Source organism: Peromyscus maniculatus, chromosome 15 (genome assembly GCF_049852395.1).
Source record: "Peromyscus maniculatus bairdii isolate BWxNUB_F1_BW_parent chromosome 15, HU_Pman_BW_mat_3.1, whole genome shotgun sequence".
NCBI classification, from domain to species: Eukaryota; Metazoa; Chordata; class Mammalia; order Rodentia; family Cricetidae; genus Peromyscus; species Peromyscus maniculatus.
In genome coordinates this window covers 36222070-36234361 of record NC_134866.1, presented here as the reverse complement: position 1 = coordinate 36234361, position 12292 = coordinate 36222070, and the positions used below count along the sequence as shown (strand labels likewise).

Genomic DNA, 12292 nt, shown 5'->3' with positions numbered 1-12292 from the left:
GCTAGATTTATTCCAAAAATTTTGAGGCTGTTGTGAACAGGATTGTTTCCCTGATTTCTTTCTCAGTGTGTTTGTGGCTGTATATAAGAAGGCTACTAATTTTTGTGTATTAATTTTGCATGCCGCTACTTGTTGAATGTGTTTATCAAATGTAGGAATTTTTCTAGTAGAGTCTTTGGGATCTTTTAATAAAGGTTGGTTCTTTGAGAAGATTAACAAAACTGATGGGTTTTTAGCTAAATTAACCAAAAGAGAGAGAGCACCCAAATGAATAAAATCTGAAACGAAGAGGGAAACATTACAACAGACACTGAGGAAATTGAGAGAACTGTATTCAGTCAAGGAGCTGGACAGATGGCTCAGCTGGTAAGAGCATTGGCTGCTCTTCCAGAGGGCCCAGGTTCGAATCCCAGCACCCACACGGCAGCTCACAGCTGTCTGTAACTCCCATCTTAGGGGCCTTGACACCCATACTCACTGCACATATGTGTGGTGTACAGACATACATACAGGCAAAAACAAACCGACACGTAAAAATAATAAATACATAACATTTTAAAACCTAGATTTCACTAAACTGGAAAACTGAAAGAGATGGATGAGTTTCTAGATATACATGGCCTACCAAAATTAAATCAAAATGAAGAAAATAAATTTAAATAGATTCATAACAACCACTGAGATAGAATCAGTAATTTAAAATCCCCAACTAAAAAAAGCCCAGGACCAGATGGATATAGCACAGAATTCTACCAGACCGTCAAAAAAAAAAAAAAAAAAACAAAAAACAAAAAAAAAACTTAGCATCAATACTCCTCAAATATGCCTTAAAACAGAAAAGGAAGGAACATCTCCAAAGTATTTTTATGAGGCCAGCATTACTCTGCTACAGAAAACAGACAAAGCTACAACAACAACAAAAAACAAAAAGAAAATTAGCATACATAATGTCATGCATGCCAAAATTCCCAATAAGATGCTTGCAAACCAAATTCAAGAGCACATCAAAAAGATTACTCACCATGACCAAGTCAGTTTCATCCCATAGTTGCAGAGATGGTTCAACGTATGTAAATTATGTAAATTATTAATTGTACTCCACCAAATACAGAAACCACATCACCATCTTGTTAGATGCAAAAAGAAAGAAAGAAAAAAAAAGAAAAGAAAAGGCCTCTTCACACAATTCAACATCCATCCCTTCACGATAAAAGTACGGTAGAGACCAGACATGTGGAGACATAGCTCAATGTAATAAAGGCAATTTACAAGAAGCCAACATCATGCTAAATGTAGAGAAACCAAAAGCATTTCTGCTAACATTAGGAACAAGACAAAGATTCCTCTCTCCACTTCTGTTCAGTATAGTGCTTGAAGTCTTAGCTGGAGCAAGAAGACGGGTGAAGGGAATCAAGGGATATAAACAGCGAAGAAAGACGTCAAACTGTCCTTGTTGGCAGGTAGACATGATGAGAGGCATTAAAAACTATTCAGAACTCTCAGGAGAAGCGCTTTCGTGTTATTTTCTCCCCTCTACTTACTTGATGTTAATTGCTAAGTTATCTGCATGCCCATTGAACACATTCGCATACAAATTATGTTCAGCCTGTACAAAACTAGCCTTCTTCATATCTTCAGTACATCCAGGCATCTAATGAAAAAGGACATAGTAGGTGCCACGTGAATACCAGTAAAAACTAACAAAAAATAAAGAATAATATATGAGGTTCTAGAAAGGAATATATATTACTAGTTTCTTTGGACAGTTATTTAGATGTAGTTATTCCTTTGGCTGGGGTTAACTCGGTATTTTATTCATTATAACATGAAGGATACTGAAATCTACTTTTATTAACCAGCTCTTGGCTCTCTGGAGTTTGCAGCTCTGATCTTTAAACCAGATAAGCCATTAGGGTCATTGAACACAGGCAAAGAACTCAGAATCTGTAGTAATGTCTTTTTTAATTTTGCCCAGGCTGACCTTAAACTCCTGGGTTCTTGTTCGTTAGCCTCCTGAGTAGCTAGAACCATAGACAACTGTCACTGCCACAGCTAAAATAAACCTTTGTTTCTTCCTTGTCAGTCTTTCTTCCCTCACAGCTGGGGTTTGGGTTTTGTTGGGGGGGATGTGTGTGTGTGTGTGTGTGTGTGTGTGTGTGTGTGTGTGTGTGTGTGTGTGTGTGTGTGAGAGAGAGAGAGAGAGAGAGAGAGAGAGAGAGACTCTTCTCCACTGAGTGCATCCCTTGCCCTAGCCCATGTTCTTCACACTGACCTTCCTTCCTCAGCACTGAGGAAATGTCTTCCCTCAGCAGAAAGCATATGGCAATTTGCTAAGTTGAACTAAAGGCACTTTATGATCCCCTCACGTTTTTTCTCTCTCTGAAGTATTCTTTGTTTTGTTGTTTGTTTGTTTGTTTGTTTGTTTCGAGACAGAGTTTCTCTGTGCAACAGCCCTGGCTGTCCTGGAACTCACTCTGAAGACCAGGCTGGCCTCAAACTCACAGAGGTCCACCTGCCTCTGTCTCCTGAATGCTGGGACTAAAGGCATGTGCCACCACTGCCTGGCTTCTCTGAAGTATTCTTAATTTCTCTACATAAAATTAATCTGAGGGTCCAAGCAGACGAGCTGAATAATGGTTTCTTATAACCCAAGCATGTGCCTGGACTTTTAGAAGTTGAAACCAGAATAATTTAATCTGTTCACTTTGTATTTGAGTAGACAGATCTTCAAAAAAAAGAAAAGAAATCTTGAGGAAGAAGAGAGGAGGAAGAAGAAAGAAGAAAGAGGAAGAGAAAGAAGATGGAGAAGAAGAAAAGAAGGAGGAGAAGAAGCCACCAACAGAATGTGGAGAGATGACTCAGAATTAAGAATACTGGCTGCTCTTGTGAGGACCTGGGTTTGATTCCCAGAACCCACATAGCAACTCTGAATGTCTGTGACTCCATTTCCAGGGGATCGACACCCTCTTCTGACCTCCACATGCTCCAGGTATGAACATAGTACAGAAAACACATTCAGGAAAACACTCATACACATAAACATTTTTTTTCCTCAGGTTTTTTTGTTTGTTTGTTTGTTTTTCTGAGACAGTGTTTCTCTGTGTAACGCTGGCTGTCCTGGAACTCACTCTGTAGACCAGACTAGTCTCTGCCTCCCCCTGGAATTAAAGGCTGAGATTAAAGGTGTGGCCACCACTGCTCAGTTTAAAAAAAAAAAAAAATTAAGCTACTAAAACAAGTGCTTCATAAAAGGAGGCAGTAAACTAAGAATGGAAAAAACAAACGAGAGAACGAGGAATCTCTCAGAACACAAACATGCACGGCAACTAACTGGTAAGGAACTTGTTGGGACTGGAGAACTGATAGCCCTGTGTTTCGAGAGGAGGTCGGGAAAGGACCACTGCTTTCCAGATGCATTTGAATGTGAGGAACGTACTAAGAATAGGTGTTTCCACAGCCATGAGAATATTTGGCAAGAAGTGGCAATGGGTTCTTAAAAAATTAAGGCAACAAAAATAAATAAGTAAGTGTTTTCTCCAAAAATCATATAAAACAGAGGGAGGAAAAGGCTGAGAGAAATCCAATCATGGTTTACAACTTGGAAGGGCAGTGGACAGTTAGTGCACAGCCATAGCCGTGGAAGTTCAGTGTGGATCTAGCACACTGATATGATTTAATGGAGATGTTGGAGGACAGAATTCTCCACTATGGTCCAGGCAAGACCTCTGCTCCCTGCAACTATTCCTACTGTTGTAGAACATGACTTTAGCCCCTAACTCTTTCTCCCCTTCCCACTGCATAAAGTCCAGGTAACCCAAACAATGGCTGATAACCTTTGCAAACAATTCCTCTGGTTTCTTTTTTAGAGTATTTTTAAAGATGTATTTATTTATTATGTATACAGTGTTCTGCCAGAAGAGGGCACCAGATCTCGTTACAGATGGTTGTGAGCCACCATGTGGTTGCTGGGAATTGAACCTAGGGCTTTCTGGGAATTCTCCAGTCTCTGCCTTCCATATCCTTCCGCGGGGTTATAAACACATGCACCACCAGTTCTGGCTTTATGTGGCTTCTGGGGATTGGAACTCAAGTCTCCAGGCGTACAGGTCAAGTGTTTTTGCCCACTGAGCCATGTCCTTGGTCCCAATGTCTGTCATTATCAGATAAAGGTTTTACTAATGAGGATGTAGCTGAGTTTCATCTACAAACTGTATCACAAAAAATGGAGGAAGTGAGTTGGAAGGTGTAGAGCAAGAGAATTAAATCCTTACCCATAATAAGAGTAACTCAGTAGACTATGTCTAAAACTATTAAAATCAAAACCCAGCAACATAAGAAGATTATTTGGATATAGGAAGGTAAATGATCAAACTGCTAAAAACTACAGTGATTATATTTGGGGAGTATGAGTGTTATTATTACAATCTTTTAATGTGGTTTAAGTGATTAGAATTAAATGAACTTATTATTTTGATGACAAATTAAACACTATTTCGAAAGTTAAAAAAAGAATCTGCAATCGCATATTGAAAGTGTGTCTATAAATTCTCTCAACAAAATGATTCTAACTAATAATAAGTAGAAAATTTCCTGGTGTCTAAAGATTGATTCAGCAGGCATCTAGCCCAACAGACCCAGAGGAGAGAGAGCGGCAGCCTTGAAGATCACTGAAACAGGGAGCAAAATGCACTGCCCTTCCCTGGGCACTCTAGATCCCCAGGGATTCTCTGAGTAGGTCACAGGACTTCTTTTTGCTAAATAGGATACCTAGCCCTTGCTTAGAAAATATCAGTAGTAGGAGCTGGAGACATGGCTCAGCGGTTAAGAGCATAATACTGCTCCTCCAGAGGACCTGAGTTCAGTTCCTAGTACCCACATCAGGAGGCTCACAACAACTCTAGGGCAACTGACCCTTCGGGGCACCTGCACTCACACGCACACACCCTCAACACAAACAGACGTGTAAATAAAAATAAAATAAATGTTTAGTGTCAATGCTCTAGTCCAGAACAAAGAGCAGAATGCTTTTTAGATTCTGGTTATGCAACATGGCTTCCCTTCTGTGTGATCCTCTTTATCCTCAATGTTCTCTTCCACTCACTTTGTCCTGATCTGCTTTCTCCTCACTTAAGACTTTCCTTACAGCTTTTCTCTTTCCTCTGCCCTGAACTTCTCCACCACCCCCTCCATCTCTCTCTCTCACCCGAATTTTCTTGACTGATACCCATCTTAAGCCTGCCAAGTGGCTTACATTTTTGTTTCATTTTCCCAGGAGGCTAGCTGAAATCATTTTTTCTTTCGACTGCAGATTGCCCCCCTGTACAACTGGTCAATATTACGTATTGCAGTGGCTGAGCTAACCTTGAAGCTATTCAAGGCAATTTAAAAACTAAACTGGACTTCATTCCGGCTGTTGACTATTATCATAAGTGACTTGAACGTTTTCTTCTGAGATTTATAACCAATTCTAGAAAAATCAGACAATTCATGAAGGTTCTTTAACCCTAGAGAAGTACAGGTTGAAGTTGAATTTAAGTGTGTGTGTGTGTGTGTGTGTACACTTGGGGGGGGGTTGAGACAGGGTTTCTCTGTGTAGCTTTGCGCCTTTCCTGGAAATCACTCTGTAGCTCTTGCTGGCCTCAAACTCACAGAGATCCTCCTGCCTCTGCCTCCCCAGTGCTGGGATTAAAGGCCTGCGCCACCACCGCCCAGCTTTAAATCTATATTTTTCAGATCCCCCAAATGGCACTCTGTATGTGGCTGGAAACGTGACTTTACTCAGACATAATCTCTGTATTTTCCCTTTTAATACTGTAAGTCTAGAAGCTTTCAAAATTTCCATTCATATACTACCGATGAGTGAGATCGGTGCCTAGAAATCAAAGAAACCGTAGCTGTTGAAGAATTATATCTTGAACGGCACTGACATTTGCTGATGAAAGTGTTAAGTGAGGTACCACTGTTTGTCCCAAATTAATCTTTCTGAACTAAAACCCTAAGGCTAAATGAGATCGTAGAGAGTTCTATAACCTATTTGTAATCATGACTGGGAAATTTAGGTTCATACAAAACTGTCTTTATTTTAAATGCAGCTTAAATAAGGAACAGCACACACTGGAGCCCAAAACCCCGGCCACATTTCTCCCTAACAGAAAAAGGCCTTTCTTGAAAGTTTTTCCAGGCTTACCACTTAATAGTGGTCAGTCCAAAAATAAATGCAGGAGAGCTTTACTAAGCACATTCGACAGCCCCACCAAACACCAATCTGTGGAGAGCAGGGCTCCGCTTTTCCCCCAGTAGCCTCTGCCAGGCCCCCCACCTACATTCTCCGGCTACTAATTAGAAAGCTAATTAGAATTCCAAATTTAACTGCTAAATACAGAGGCCGGTCTGAACCCAGGCCAGGATTCCTTGAGCATCAAACAGCTCCTCTGTCTTCTGTTAGTGTGGGAAGAGAACCGGACCCTCGGGAGTGATGGCCATTTGACTTGCTGGAGGGCAGTGTTTACTCTTTCTTGTCTGTGAGGGAAAGGTCTGAAGCACAGACTGAAATTTGAAGGGAAAAAAAAAAAGCCAAAAACAAAAACAAAAAACCTTAAACCCCACAAAAACATGGCGTGAAGTTTACTCCAAGTAAAAGAAACGTATCTTTTTATGAATTCGGTTATTGCCGTGGCGACCGGAGGGGACATGTTCCCTTTAGGAACAGTTCCTGGTTCCAGCCAGGCAGCCTCTCTCTAAGTGCAGGGCGCCTTCTCTAGTTACCATGGCAACCAAAATTAGAAGGGCTTTTGCAACACTAACAGAAACCATCTCCTGAAGTGCTTCTGTGAATCACACCGAATGCTGATGATGCAAACTGTGTATACGGATTTTCAAACATTTTTTTAAAAAAATTCCTTTTACGATAAACAAATACCCGTTTTTACATTCCCGTTTGAAATCGTAACTTGGAACAAATTTTTGTTCGTCTGGTTTTGTTTGTTTCCCTTTGGATGCCCCAGGCCCCATAGTGCAAACGCGATTTGTTTAATTTCCAAACTTGTCTGAATTACACCATGAGCATTTAGAATGTGATTCATTCGCCCTTATTTTGAGATGGGGTGGGGGAGGGTGGGTTTAACATAGAGCCCTCTTGTCTACACTCCGGAGTGGGGGAAACTGGAAAAGGGAGAGTAAGGGTGAGGAAGAGGGAAGGAGAAGGAGGAGGAGGAGGAGAAGGAGGAGGAGGAGGAGGAGGAGGAGGAGGAGGAGGAGGAGGAGGAGGAGGAGGAGGAGGAGGGGAAAGGGGGGGAAATCGATCTCTTGGCTTCTCCGTCGGACTCTGTTGAGATCCCTTCCCGACTGGACCTCCAAGTCCTCTACCTCCATTGTAACAATCCCGGAGAGATACCCGGGAAGAGCAAGGAAGTTCCTCCTGACTTAGTTGGATCTTCCCAAAGCACCATTCTCTAGGGGAGGATTCTGGTGCGTGGTGTCCTTGAGGATTCGTGCCTCCTCCTTCCCCGGGCCACACCCGTGAGAAGTTGGGTCCACTGCTAATCCAGGTCACACAGGTGCTCAGTTCAGCCCTAGTCACAAACTTACAGATTTGGGCTGGCGCCTGCGGGCCAGAGAACCGGTGTGTGCACACGGGAGGCGCTCGGCTGCCCTCTGGCTCACGTGTGGGCACGCACGCAGACACGGGTGACCGCACCGTACCCACAGAGGGGTGCACACGAGCGCCCAGACCAGGGCCCTGCACACAGGGGTGGGAGCCCGCTCCCTGGTGCCAATGTCCCCATCTTCAGCTTGCTGATTGACCCGGTGGACGTCCCCAGGAGCGCTTAACCTTCTCCCTAACCCCACGCGGATCAGAACTTGTGTCTCCCTTTCTCCCTTGCGGTCCTGGAGAAGTGCCTCTTTCTAACCACGCACATCGGCAGCCTGGGGGTGGCGAGGCTGGGGCGACCCGGGCGCTGGCTCCGAGCCCCGCTTACCTCAGTCAGGAGGCCGCCTGGGGAGCTCGCTGTGCGGCCCGGCTAGGCGCGCAGAGTGGCAGGCGCTGGAGCAGGCTCGTGGGTGTCCCCGGGCGCAGACGTCTGGGTCTCTCTCTCTCTCTCTCCTAAGGCTCTGCGAGCCGTGATGAGCAGCAGATCTGACCCACAGGGCTGTGGCAAACCCCGCTGCCTGTCGGCTCCAGGCTCCGCCACCAGAGCCCAGTGCCCCTCAGCGTCCAGAACAGGACCAATCCCGAGCCGGGGGCTGGCTCTGGGGAGCCGGGAAAAGGAGACTGGATGGCCACCGCCGCGACGCGGGCCTGGACCTGGCAGGCTGGTTTCTATGGCAGCCAAGAGGGAGGAGCGGAAGGGAGGGGAGTGTGTAGTTGTGTGGCGGGAGGGGGTGGGGTGGGGTGGGGGGGACACCCACTGCAGATTTTCCGGGAGGGGGTTCGGGCCTGCTGCACAGTGTATCCCTCCTAGAGCGAGGGATGGGAAGCGGAGACGCAGCAGAAAGCGAGTCAACGGGAACACCTTGCCGAAACAGCTCCTGCGCGCTCCCGACCCAGCCTTCCCATCCCTTGCCTCTAAATGACCGCGACACAACCCTGTAATCCTTCCAGCAGAGCAGGGGCTTCCAGCAAAGCACCGCGCGCGCGACAGACAGACAGCTCCTCCGGGTGAGTCTGGCAGGGCTTAAGCTCTGCAGAAAGAGAAGCGCTCCTGTCATCCTCTGCCTGGATCCCTTGTACACGGCAGGCCTAGTTCTCATGGTGCGGCTACGTCCGGTGTCGCCTGTCGGCTCCCGGCTGTGATATGCTAGCTGGTGGTGGGTGCCACCTACTATTTCTCTAGTTTATGAATAAGGACGCCAAGCGACCGGATTGAGTGCAGAGCTGGGAATTTGACTCCGGGGTCACAGAACGTAGACGACAACTCCTGGAGTTAAAGTGCTTGATTTAAAAGAGGAGGAAACCGAGTTCAGAAAAATCAGTCAACTTAGCAAGAGTCTCGCACATGGTTTTAATGGCCAAGCCAGACCTGGGAGTCTTAAGTTCAGTTCCGTGAGCAATTTGTCCAAGTGTTCTTGCTGCCCACCCCAAGTATTCCTGAATGCCAGGGCAAAATTACAAGAATCAAAAGAATCTACAGCTAAAATCCTGATGAGGCAGAAATTAGGGGACCGGAAGTTTTTTGTTTTTAATTTTTTTCTCTTTGCCAGACACTGTATTAAATAATTTTACAGTTGAGCGCCTCACACCAATCTGAGTTAGGTTCTGGTGTGACCATCCTGTTTTAGCAGAAAAAGAAACTGAAGCAAAGACAGACATAGGACCCACTCGACAGACAGACATAGGACCCACATGACAGACAGACATAGGACTCACTCGACAGACAGACATAGGACTCACTCGACGTCGCCAAGCTGCACGATGCTGGGGCCGGCTGGGACTCCAGATTTAGTCAAGGCCTTTCCTTCCTGCCTCCGCCTCCTGTGTGCTCCCCTTAAAGAGGTCAGTAACAGTATGGCCAAGACAGAAAAACCTTGGACAGCTCCATGCACTGGCCATGCGCAGGGAAGCCAGGACCCCGGAAGGACTGCTTCCACAACTCTCTCCTCTGCTGGTGCAGGATAAGGGTTCTCTGTCTACAAAACTAAGACTCTTAAAGTACTGCATGCCGCCACCAGCCTATTTTCTTTCTAAAACAATAAAATGAAAGATAAGTATCACATTTAAAAAAAAGATTTGAAGGGCCCCCTTGAGTCTCGAAACATGCCAGTACACAGATAACATTTTTTATGGGAAAATTATATAGAAAACCTGGACCCTCAAATCCCAGGCCAGACATACAGGCACAGTGGCAAAACCCTCACGCCATGCTCCCACAGAGCAAGGAAAACGTAGAATCAGTCAGAAACTGCTTCTCAGTTGTGCTTGCCAGACTTCACTCCACCAGCCCCTTGCATTCTCAATGTTCTTTGAGCTGTCTCCTCTTTCCAAATCAGACCCGTCTCTTCCCTTGGCATTCTGGGATTCCTCGGCCACAGAAGAGGGGGACACATTTGATTCCCTTAACCTGAAAAAAAAAAATGTTTTCTCCTACAAAGTCCGTTCAGTAGTAGGGTGATTACACTACAATATGCAGAGCTCTGACTTTTTCTTTTCTTTTCTTTTCTTTTCTTTTCTTTAGCTGAAAATCGAACCCAGGGCCTTGCGCTTAAGCGCTCTACCACTGAGCTAAATCCCCAACCCTCTTTTTTTTTTTTTTTTTTTTTTTTTTAAAGATAGCATCTTGGTGTGTAAGACAGACTGGACTTGAACTCAAGGAAATCCTCCATCCTCGGTCTCCCAAAGATTTGGGATTACAGGCATGTGCCACCACACCCATCCCTTAGGAAGTTCAGGAAACATTTTGTACATAGTGAGTGAGTGAGAAGTTTGAAAGAGAAAAGACAAGTCTTTGATGTGTATCTGGAAATGCACCTCGATGCCTGGAATTGCCAGTGACCTGAAAGCTCTTCTTAACTAATCCCAGGATTCTTTTTATCTTTTTCTGCAATGGGCATATTCTTTATAAAAGTATTTGCTAGAAAAATAGTTTTCAAAAGATTTTGTGAAACGAAGCCCCTATTATCAATGTAGGCAGGTTCGTGATTCTTGGGAAACTCAGTGAAATGTGGTTTCTAGGGGCTGGAGAGATGGCTCAGTGGTAAAGAGCACTGGCTGCCCTTCCAGGGGACCTGGGTTCAATTCCCAGCATCCATGTGGCAGCTCACACCTGTTCATAACCCCATCTCTAGGGTTTCTGACATCCCCACACAGAATACACGTAGGCAAAACACCAATGCACATAAAATAAAAATAACTTACACATTTTAAAAAAAGAAATGTGGTTTGTGACCATTTCTTCCCTGTGTCAGCTTAAAGTACAAGAGAACTGGGTTTTGCTTTAAGAAATACTGATAATGGCCGGGCAGCGGCGGGGGCACACACTTTTAATCCCAGCACTTGGGAGGCAGAGCCAGGCAGATCTCTGTGAGTTCGAGGCCAGCCTGGTCTACAGAGCAGGATTCAGGGCAGGCACCAAAACTACACAGAGAAACCCTGTCTTGAAAAACAAAAAAAAAAAAAAAAAGGGAAAAAAGAAATACTGATGATGGCTAAAAGGTCAGCCTTTGGGGTCATAAAACTGTGTCTTGTCATCTAGCTCTACTCTACTAACTGGTGACACCTTTGATGTCAAGCTTCAGCTCCTGTCTGTAATCTCAGAACAGGGAGAATTGGTGAGATAACATCCCTAGCAACAATGAACTACGTTTTATTAATCTGGTCAGGAAGCTTGGGAAGTTGGGGGTGGGGGTCAGTGGCTAAGTGGGCTACTTTCACCAGTGCCTAAGGAGTTGGGATCCAGGTGTGTTCAGAATTCTCTCTACTTGTTTGTGCGCCTGTTATTCAAGGAGAAATAGGGCCATTCTACTCTCATTTCCCGGTTATTAAGGCACCCAGGACACCACAGCCATACTGAATTTGAACCCCACCATTTTGGGGGGGCACCCCACCTCTAGCTTTCCTTCCTCCTTCCCTATTTGGTGACACTTGACGGATCTTAGAAGAGAATGTGGACTTCTCCTTCAAGATTGTAAACTGTAATTACATAGTGAAATCTGCAGCTCAAGATGGTGCAGCCTGTCTGGGGAAATCTTGTTTCAGATCCGGGTACAACCCAAATCTGAGAAATTGCAAAATTCAACAGTATCTTTGAATGGAAACGACATTGTTTTAGTTTGGGCTGTATAATCAATTGCCTTAGACTGTTCTTGTCAATAGCTCTGCAGTTAGATGTCTGGGCTAAGGGTGCCAACATGATCAAGTTCTGGAAGTGGCAGTTTAATGGGCTGCAGACTACCGGCTTCTCATTGAATCCTCAGAGGCGGATCAGAGTCTCTTGTTTAACTTTATTCTCGTCTACAAGGTTAGCTCTACACTAATGACCTAATTATCTCCCAGAGGCCCTCCTCCTAATACCAGCAAACTAGGAACTGTGATTTCAATGCATGGACTGGGGTGTTTCTTTTTCCCCTCTCAGAATCTCCCAGTGGACATTAGATGTACCAGATCCTCTCCTTCTGTCGTGTCTTCTGTGACCTTTTGTCTTTGTGTGACATTCTAGGTAACTGCTTCATATGCATCTTCTCTTTCTCTAATTATCACTTGAGTCATAGCTAGTCAGCCGCCCAGCCTGGCAGCCTTTGGTACTTGGAGAATGGAAATAGAGCTAAGCCCAGGAGGGAAGTGTCCAAGAACCTACTT

The 12292-nt window shown here is 44.8% G+C and overlaps 1 protein-coding gene across 1 annotated transcript in view; it reads right to left on the bottom strand.

Annotated features, from left to right (window-relative positions):
* Window positions 1-8742, bottom strand: part of Nim1k (NIM1 serine/threonine protein kinase) — a 53518-nt gene extending 44776 nt beyond the window's left edge. Inside the window, exon 1 of the mRNA XM_006989800.4 lies at window positions 7980-8742. The gene's annotated coding sequence lies outside the window, so the exon portion shown is untranslated. The remainder of the gene's footprint in view (window positions 1-7979) is intronic.
* Window positions 8743-12292: the final 3550 nt, after the last annotated feature.